The following is an 8372-nucleotide window of genomic DNA, read 5'->3' as shown; positions in this document are numbered from 1 at the left end:
TGTTTCTGCATTGATATGGCTGTTAGCATCATACCTTGTATCACATAGCCTTGGTACGGATGATGACACTCATGGACTTACCAGTATATTTTCGCTTACTCTGATATCGTATGATTCATGATCTTGTCAGTATTTCCGCTTACTCCAATATTGTATGATTTATGGCATTGTACTGCATACTTGGCACTTACCTTGTGCACACACTTTCACTACCCTCTAAGCTTTCTATAAGCTTATGCACGATAGATGCGTGCATGTGGCGTTAGGTCGTAACAACATTGAGCTTGGAGCGTGCAGCGGACTTTTGGAGCTTTGATTTTTGACATACGTATTTTTCTTTCAGCACTGTATTCAATGTTTATATTAGTGGATAGTGATGATGATGTTGCCATTGTGATTTGGGTACACTTGTGGTTATGCTTCTTATGAGATAAACGTACATTAGAAAAATTCTCCTTGTAGGATCCCAGGATCGAAATCTGGCGTATGGGTGTCAGGAGCCGAGAATGGGGTACTACGGAGGCTATCGGCACCGGATTCGGTGATCGAAAATTTTACGGCCCGGTTTCCGATCTGGGGCATGACAGCCATTATGTTTTGGAGAATTGGGCGTAAACTGAAAGCTTTATACTTTAATCATCTTGGCTATGTATATTGTGGCTTGTATAATCCTATTTTGGGTGATCATCACTAATAGAATTGTATTTTTGACTCTTAGCCTTATATTTCTAAAATTTCATTATCTCTACCTCGCTTTAGATCCGCTAAGTGAATTGTGTTACTCTGATTATCCGTGTGTGGAATGAATGTGAATCTGAATGAGGTCACATGTGCATTCTCATTTGGTTAACACCTGGGAACTCGGGATCGGGGTCGTTGTACTTGGGTGCCGATTTTTGGGGTGTTACACATTGATAGTTAACAAAAGAACACTCATGGACGAGGCGAAGAAGATTACCTTGTAGCAGCATGCATCAACGTCCCCCAATTGAGTCATCGGGTGGGTATCTACCATCACGGTGATTTGGTTTTTCGATACATGTCAAGTTGTGTACCCGGTGAGACCATTCATGTGGTGACGCAGAGGACCCACCTCATCGGCCTCATCGACCTGTTGGCCCGAGATATCACCCTTCTCGACCCACGCCTAGGTCATCGGGAGCGGAAGCTCCTTGGGAGGAGGAACTTCCTTGGCCAGGGGAGACTCCCCCAAGTCTACCACCTCCACAGTTGGAGGTTGAGGAACCACAAGAGCAGGAGCACCTTGAGCTCCTTCACCAGCGGTGCCCTGGAGCGGCTGCTCCGTAACAAGCCCTTTGCCAATGGGCTCCGACCTCGCTCCCGCAAACAAGGAGCCCACTAACCTCGCTGGAGTTACAACAACCTTATTTTTCTTCATCTTCTTCTGGGCCAACTCGGCCGCAGATGGAGGTCGGGATCTCTTCATGGGGCGGTCAGCCATGTCTGCACAACAGGATACTTCTAGTTAATAAAAATTCTAAGAGGAATCTTGATCTGAACATATGTTTATGACCCACTACATACCCGAAGGGGCAGGTCAGAAGAGTCTAGAATGGTGTAGAAGGTTGGGTGTGATTAGCACGCTCTAGGCTCTTTGAGCGGCATTCATTACCTTTGCTCTGTTCACTTGGGTGAGTCGAAGGTCGGAAAGAATGGGCAGAGTTCAAGAAAAGCCTGTAAAAATGATTGGCGGTGAGCGAATGTGACTATAAAAATATAAGAAAAATTCTCAAGTCTAATGGTTCGGCGATATCTAACTTGAAGTGGCGAATTTGATGGGGACCTGAACCCACAGCTCGGCTAGTTTAGTTGTTAGAGCCTCTTATTCCCCGAATGCCCAAAACCACTTATCCTTCTAATTTTTGTTAGGAGACACATTGCCGATGATAAGGGTCTGGCCCTTGTTCACCAACACCGAGAAATAATACCAACTCAGATGCTTTGGGTTAGCCTTTGGCCGGTATATATGCATGAATTCTTTGGTTGTTAGCTCGTCATTCCCGAGCTGGAACCAGAGGATGTAGGTCCCCAGCAGAGCTCTCCACGCATTCGGGATGATCTGACCTAGGGTGACCCAAAAGCGAGAAGTGATCTCCCTTCACGATCCAATGAAGGGGGAGGCGGAGGCTACATTGCAAGGTGACCAAGTAGATGGCCACCTCGCCCTTGCGAAAGTTGTCAGGGACTTCACCTGGCTCGGGGGCTCGGAGCCCCCACTGAGTTCGAAATTTGGTACTTAGATTTGATTTAAGCTAGATAAGTCCCCCTCAACCTCGACCCAACAGGACCGACGTCGATGGGTTGTTCAGCCGCGGGCTGAGCTGCCACTCTTTCTGCTAAGGCAGATTCCATCATCTAGCCGTAGCTAAGTGATATCGGAGATGGAGGATCAAAGGGCGCCCCAAGCCAGGAATCTATGCTTTCCAGATCAGAATCTCCCTGGAAGGCTATAGATTCAGGATGTTCGTCTGAGATATTGGATATATCGGGTCAAAATGCAAAGAGAAAAGAGAAGAAATGGGGGAGAAGTCTGCCAGAGAGAATTGAAAAGTTCAGACTTACCAGGAATCACCTACTCTGGGAAGTCTGAAGAAGTGGCAGCAAAGAATGGAAGCAAATGACCAGGCCGCTAGGGTTTTTCCCATTTTTATAGGGATCCTTGGCTGCGGGTAGTTATTGCTTGCATTTAATGCCGCAGCCGAGAGGATGTTACAACGCACGCTACTTTCCACATGGTGGCCTCTCTCTCGCAGTTCTGACTCAATCTCTGAGGCCGATCCACATGCTTGTGCAATATTAGTTGAAAGCTGAAGTGGTGTTGGGCCATTATGGGCCTCCTTCGATCTCCATGACCATTGACCCATCTTCTCTTGTGCAATGATAACAAATCGACCTGACCTCCCAGGCGATAGGCACTACAGGTCAGTCCTCACCGACTTACCTCCTGAACTCGTGAAACAAGTTCGGAAGCAAGAGGGCTACTGTTATAAGTAAAAATGGATTGATTAGGGATGATCTGTGCAAGATAAACTATAGTGCCCTTAGAGGAACAGTCCAACTCTGACCCCTAGAGCTGAGCCCTGGGAACGGCCTAATACTTCGATTATCGGTGAAGAAATCCGAGCTCCTACCGAGTTCGGACCAACTGATGAACTACTATATTGGTCAGTACGCATCGAGGCCGACCTTAATTGTGACCTGACATCCACCTTAGGACGGCCTCAGATCTTCAAACTCAAGGTCGGCATTGTCTGGTCGACCTCGACCATCTAGTGCAATCCTCCCACAAGGTTCCGACATGTTGATATCATCTCACTAAGGTTATTCCAAGATCCACGTCGAGAATCTCGGAAGATATCTACTTGCCAAGTAGGGGAGCTTTCCATCTAAGGAGGGCATCCCAGGGCTATTAATAGACATTTAGTATATAGAGAAAGGTACGCACTGAAACCCTAATAAACATAGACCCAGATTTCCTATCTGACTTTGGCATCATAGGGTCCCCTGTCTTAATTAGGTCTCTGTTAGTGTTCTACTTGTACAGGCCCTCGAAAGCATGATTGGGACAACCAGAAAACAACATCAATAGATACCTACACCCGACCTGATGTTAATGGGCTTTAATAGAAAAATATTGGAAGAAAAAAAATGCTTCGAAGATGGATTTGTTCCCATGCAACAGTCAAGAATTCTTGTCAATATCGAACTGGAACAACCTATTCTTCCTCAATACCCTAAACCAATGCCAATAATCAAATCCTGAATCCATTTATGCCACCAATCTAATCGTAGTATCCTAATAATAGATAGAAATTAGATCAATTTTGATATACAATTATCTAATGAGGTATTTTCTAACAAGTGTTCCATTGGTCACATACCCAAACAATGGGAGTAAAATGAAAAAAAGAAAAGAAAAAAAATTAATGAGTTAAATTTTAAGTGAGGTTTTTGTAATGATTAGATTGGATTCTTACGGATCCTCGAGAATTCACAAGGAACTCTATATTATAATATGAGAACGGGAGAATAAGAATAAGAATAACAATAAAAATGTGGATTATCATACATATGCTTTGTGTACAAAGATGAATAAGTACAAGCTCCCATCTTTTACATCCATAAAGAAATTAGGTCAAGTTCAAGTCTTATCTTTTGAACCTGGTTAAACATTTAGTCTAGACATGTTGAATCTTGTCTCCTATGGTCCAGTTAGTTTTTCATAAGATAATTATCCATCCAATATTTTTATATCATATGATTTTAACAATAAAATAAAATTTTCCAAACCACATACATGTAAGAGACTCCATTAACATGTCTTACATATGTCAAAAAGGCACATATATGTGCAATCAAATACATCCATGATATGGATCCTTGCTCTCGCTCGGGTGGTAGACTCTCTTGAGTTTCAACACCCGGTCAAGGGTTCGAGTATCCATAGCTGGTGAAAGCCCACTATGGCCTGAGTGTGTGGGGGTGTGGCTGCGTGTGTTTAAAAATAAAATAAAAAATACATCCATCATATGGTCCCAACTACATAAATACTCTTAATTTTCCGTACTCAACTTAAAATCTAACAAGTGACCTAATGTGTACCAAAACCAATGCAATTGTAGAGATATTCAACAATTAGACCAAAACCCAGCAAGACCCAGACCTTGTTAGTGCACTCAATCCAAACCCAACCGGCTGGCGGTCCTAAATTTGCTCGATAAAATCACAGCGATTGGAAAACTCTGACTATCGAATTCTTGTAAGTTCTTCTGATTGAATATAGGCCATTTCTATAACCATTAAATTACTTTCAGCATCTGACTCATATGCTCGATGGTCCACGGGGAGTTTGCGAGATGTGCTTGCTAAGTGTACTACAGGGAAATTGAATGCAATTTTTATTTAGTGATAATTTTTTGGTTGCCGTAGGGAACTTGTGCAACTAAAAGCTTTGTGTGGCCCACCATGGTGCGTAGAGAATCTACTTCGTACATCATTTCATCCATCACATGAAAGGAAGTGTGCCTAAAAATCAAGCCGACTCAAAACTTTGACTCACTGCACAAGGCGCCGCCATAGAAGACTTCCTTAGACCGGTCCCGTGATAATTTTATTGATTCCCACCTATGTAAAAGTAAAACAAAATATCAACCTCATTCAAAACCTCTATACGCATTGGAAGGGCTTCAATGTTGGCGTCGTGTACCGTGGTGTGACCCACTTGATTTTTCTTGATATAATCTCAAGAGGATGGAGTAGATATTACAATCATCACAGTGGGCACGTAGGCTACAGACGTAAAAAATTACTGTCCATGGTGGAACTTTCGGTAGATTATAAGTTAGGAAATTATAGATTAGATGGGGGTTGACATGACAAGATTTGATTTGCGGGCCGTTTGTCACGACAGACATGGTCTTACAGTGTACGGTCTGCAGCCGCCTCTAGTAACGCCGCCACTTGCCAGTGGCTAATGGTCGGTGCTATGTGGACTCCGCCATGATGTATGTCTTTTATCCCAGCCATCCATCCATTTCGAAAGATAATTTTAGAGCTTGTCTCTAAAAATTAGATAAATCTAAATCTCAGGTGGACCACACTATGAATAAGTAGATACTACAAACATCTTAGTGGGCACGTATAGATGTTACAAAATGGAGTGGGTAGATATTACAAACATCAGAGAGGGCACGTAGGCTTCAGACGTGGTAAGAAATTCCTGTGCACGTGGATCTTCCTGTAAATTATAAGTTAGGTAATTATAGATTATGTGGGGTTTGACATGACGGGATTTGATTTGCATGGCGGTGTGTCACGATAGACGTGGTCTTACAGAATACGGTCTGCAGCCGCCGGACGTGATTTGCTAGTGACACCGCCGCCTGCTTAGTTGCTAATGTCGGTGTTATGCGGACCCACTATGATGTATGTCTTTTATCCACGCCGTCCATCCATTTTGAAAGATAATTTTAGAGCTTGATTCCAAAAATTAGATAGATCTAAATCTCAGGTGGACCACACTATGGGAAACAGTAGTGATTAAATGTCCACCATTAAAAACCTCTTAAGGCCCACTGTAATGTCCACTTGAGCTTTTGATATGTCCTTTTTTTTTAAAATTTTTTCCTTAAGTCTTATAATGATATCATCAAATGGACTAACGGTTTGGATATAACACGTACCTTATGGTGGGGCCTACGGAACTCGGTAACATTAACAAGCCACCGGTAGGGCGGACGTGGCAGGCGAAGAGGATCGCGTTAGGTCTTCGCGTCCCATGATAAACGAACGATGAGATCAAAACCCTGAAGGCCACAGTGTTGTATTTATTATATCTACAGCATCCATCCACTTGATGAGACCATTTTGATCTTAAGCCCAACTCAAAAATGAGTTATGTCCAAAGCTCAAGTGGACCACGCTATAAATAACAGCGAGGACAATGATTCCCATCCTTAAAATATTTGGAGGGCCTAGTAATATGTTTATTTTCCATCTAATATTTTCATAAGGTCACATAAACATACATCAGGTTGATTCAGAACTTCCATGACCCTTAGAAAAGTTTCAACGGTAGACGATCAACCCCTATTGCTATTTTTGCAGTGTAGTCCACTTGAAATTTTGATTTGTCTTAAATTTTTTAATTTTTTTAAAGTCTTACAATGATCCCGTCAAATGACATGTTGGACACTGTGGAACTCACTATGATGTATGTGTTTTATACCCACGCTGTCCACTTGTTTTGCTAGCTCATATCTACACCGTCCATTTGAAACATACCACAGGAAAATGTGGAATAATGACACCCACCGTTAAACCCTTCCTAGGGGCCACTGTAATGTTTATTTGCCATCCAACCCATTGGTAAGTTCACATAGACATGGATGTGGTGAAAAACAAATATAATCTGTCCAAAACTTGTGGCCACTAAGTTTTGAATGATAGGTGTTCAATCACCGTTTTTTCCTGTTGTATGGTCCACTTAAGATTCGCATCTACTTCGTTATTCGGGTCATGCCCTAAAATAAGCTGGGAAAACAGATGTTTATTTAGGTCATGCCCTGAAATAAGCTGGGAAAACAGATGCACTGTGTGGATATAAAATAAACGCATCACGGTGGGCCCCACAGCGCCCAATGCATCACAGTGGTGGTGTGGACAATAACACCTGATCCGCGTCCCCGCCAGAAAGAGTTTTTGATCCATGGCTTATTAGAATAGGACCTGATGATGGACGCTTCCAGGTCATTCGTGACGAAATTATATACGTGCGATATATGCAACTAAAAAGCAACGGCCCAAATAGTGCGTCTCACAGTAAAAAGGGCATTGGCTTAAAATCTGTTTGATTAGACCACACCTCCGTGATCATTGATTATGGAAAATTGGTAGTTGAATCTCAACTGTCAGATGCATTGCATTTTAACCATCCATTAGGATTATAACTGCATTATCCATAGTGGGGCCCACTATTTTCTAACATCAGTGTGGACGCTGATTGTGTCCTGCCCCGTCTCCAGCTGGGAACGGCCAGGAGCTTTGAGTGGCCACTTTAATATATGGGTCTTATTGACACCGTCCACCCATTTTTTCCTATTATTTTAGAATATATTTCAATTCATGAGGCCGATCAAAGACTCAAGTGGACCACACCACAGGAAGCAGCGGTGATAATGATTCTCTTGAAACTTTTCTAGGCCCAGCCGCTAATGATTTTCGCAGTTGAAACTCTTCTAGTGCCCACCATGATATTTATTTTCTATCCAACTTATTCATAAAGTTACGTAGAACTGGATGAAGAGAAAACACAAATATCTGCTCCATTCAAAACTTATGTGCCCCCGACTAGTTTCAGCCGTAAGAATTTAATCCCAAGTGTGTAGTCCACCGTGTGAGGTACGTCCATGCGAGGTATAGATTTATGTGTGCCTGCGTATCAGTATCACACTCCCAAACTATCGTCTGTTTTTTCATACCAAAAATAGCCACGGAACCTTAATCAGGTGGGAAGCTATTTGGTAGTCGGGCAGAGTGTGATGGATGATAAAACAGCCATTAAGAAATTGTAAACATGGCACATATAAACTCAAATCAAACCACTTAAATTATGGGATTGATCATAGATAGAACACCATATCATTTTTTAAATTATTCTAACCTCTTAATAATAATAAATATTTTTCTAAATTAAGACCGTTGGATTGTTTATTTCTCCCGTCCATTAGACATCCATCAATTTACTTTTCGATTGAACCAATTAGTGTAATTTTTGGTTTTTAATCTATCCCTTTTAGGATCCACAATTTCTGCAGTTAAATTTTAGTTAAAGTAAACTCAATTTGCAATTC

This window comes from Magnolia sinica, chromosome 2 (assembly GCF_029962835.1).
Source record: "Magnolia sinica isolate HGM2019 chromosome 2, MsV1, whole genome shotgun sequence".
Taxonomy (NCBI): Eukaryota; Viridiplantae; Streptophyta; class Magnoliopsida; order Magnoliales; family Magnoliaceae; genus Magnolia; species Magnolia sinica.
Note: the sequence above shows the minus strand (reverse complement) of the source record.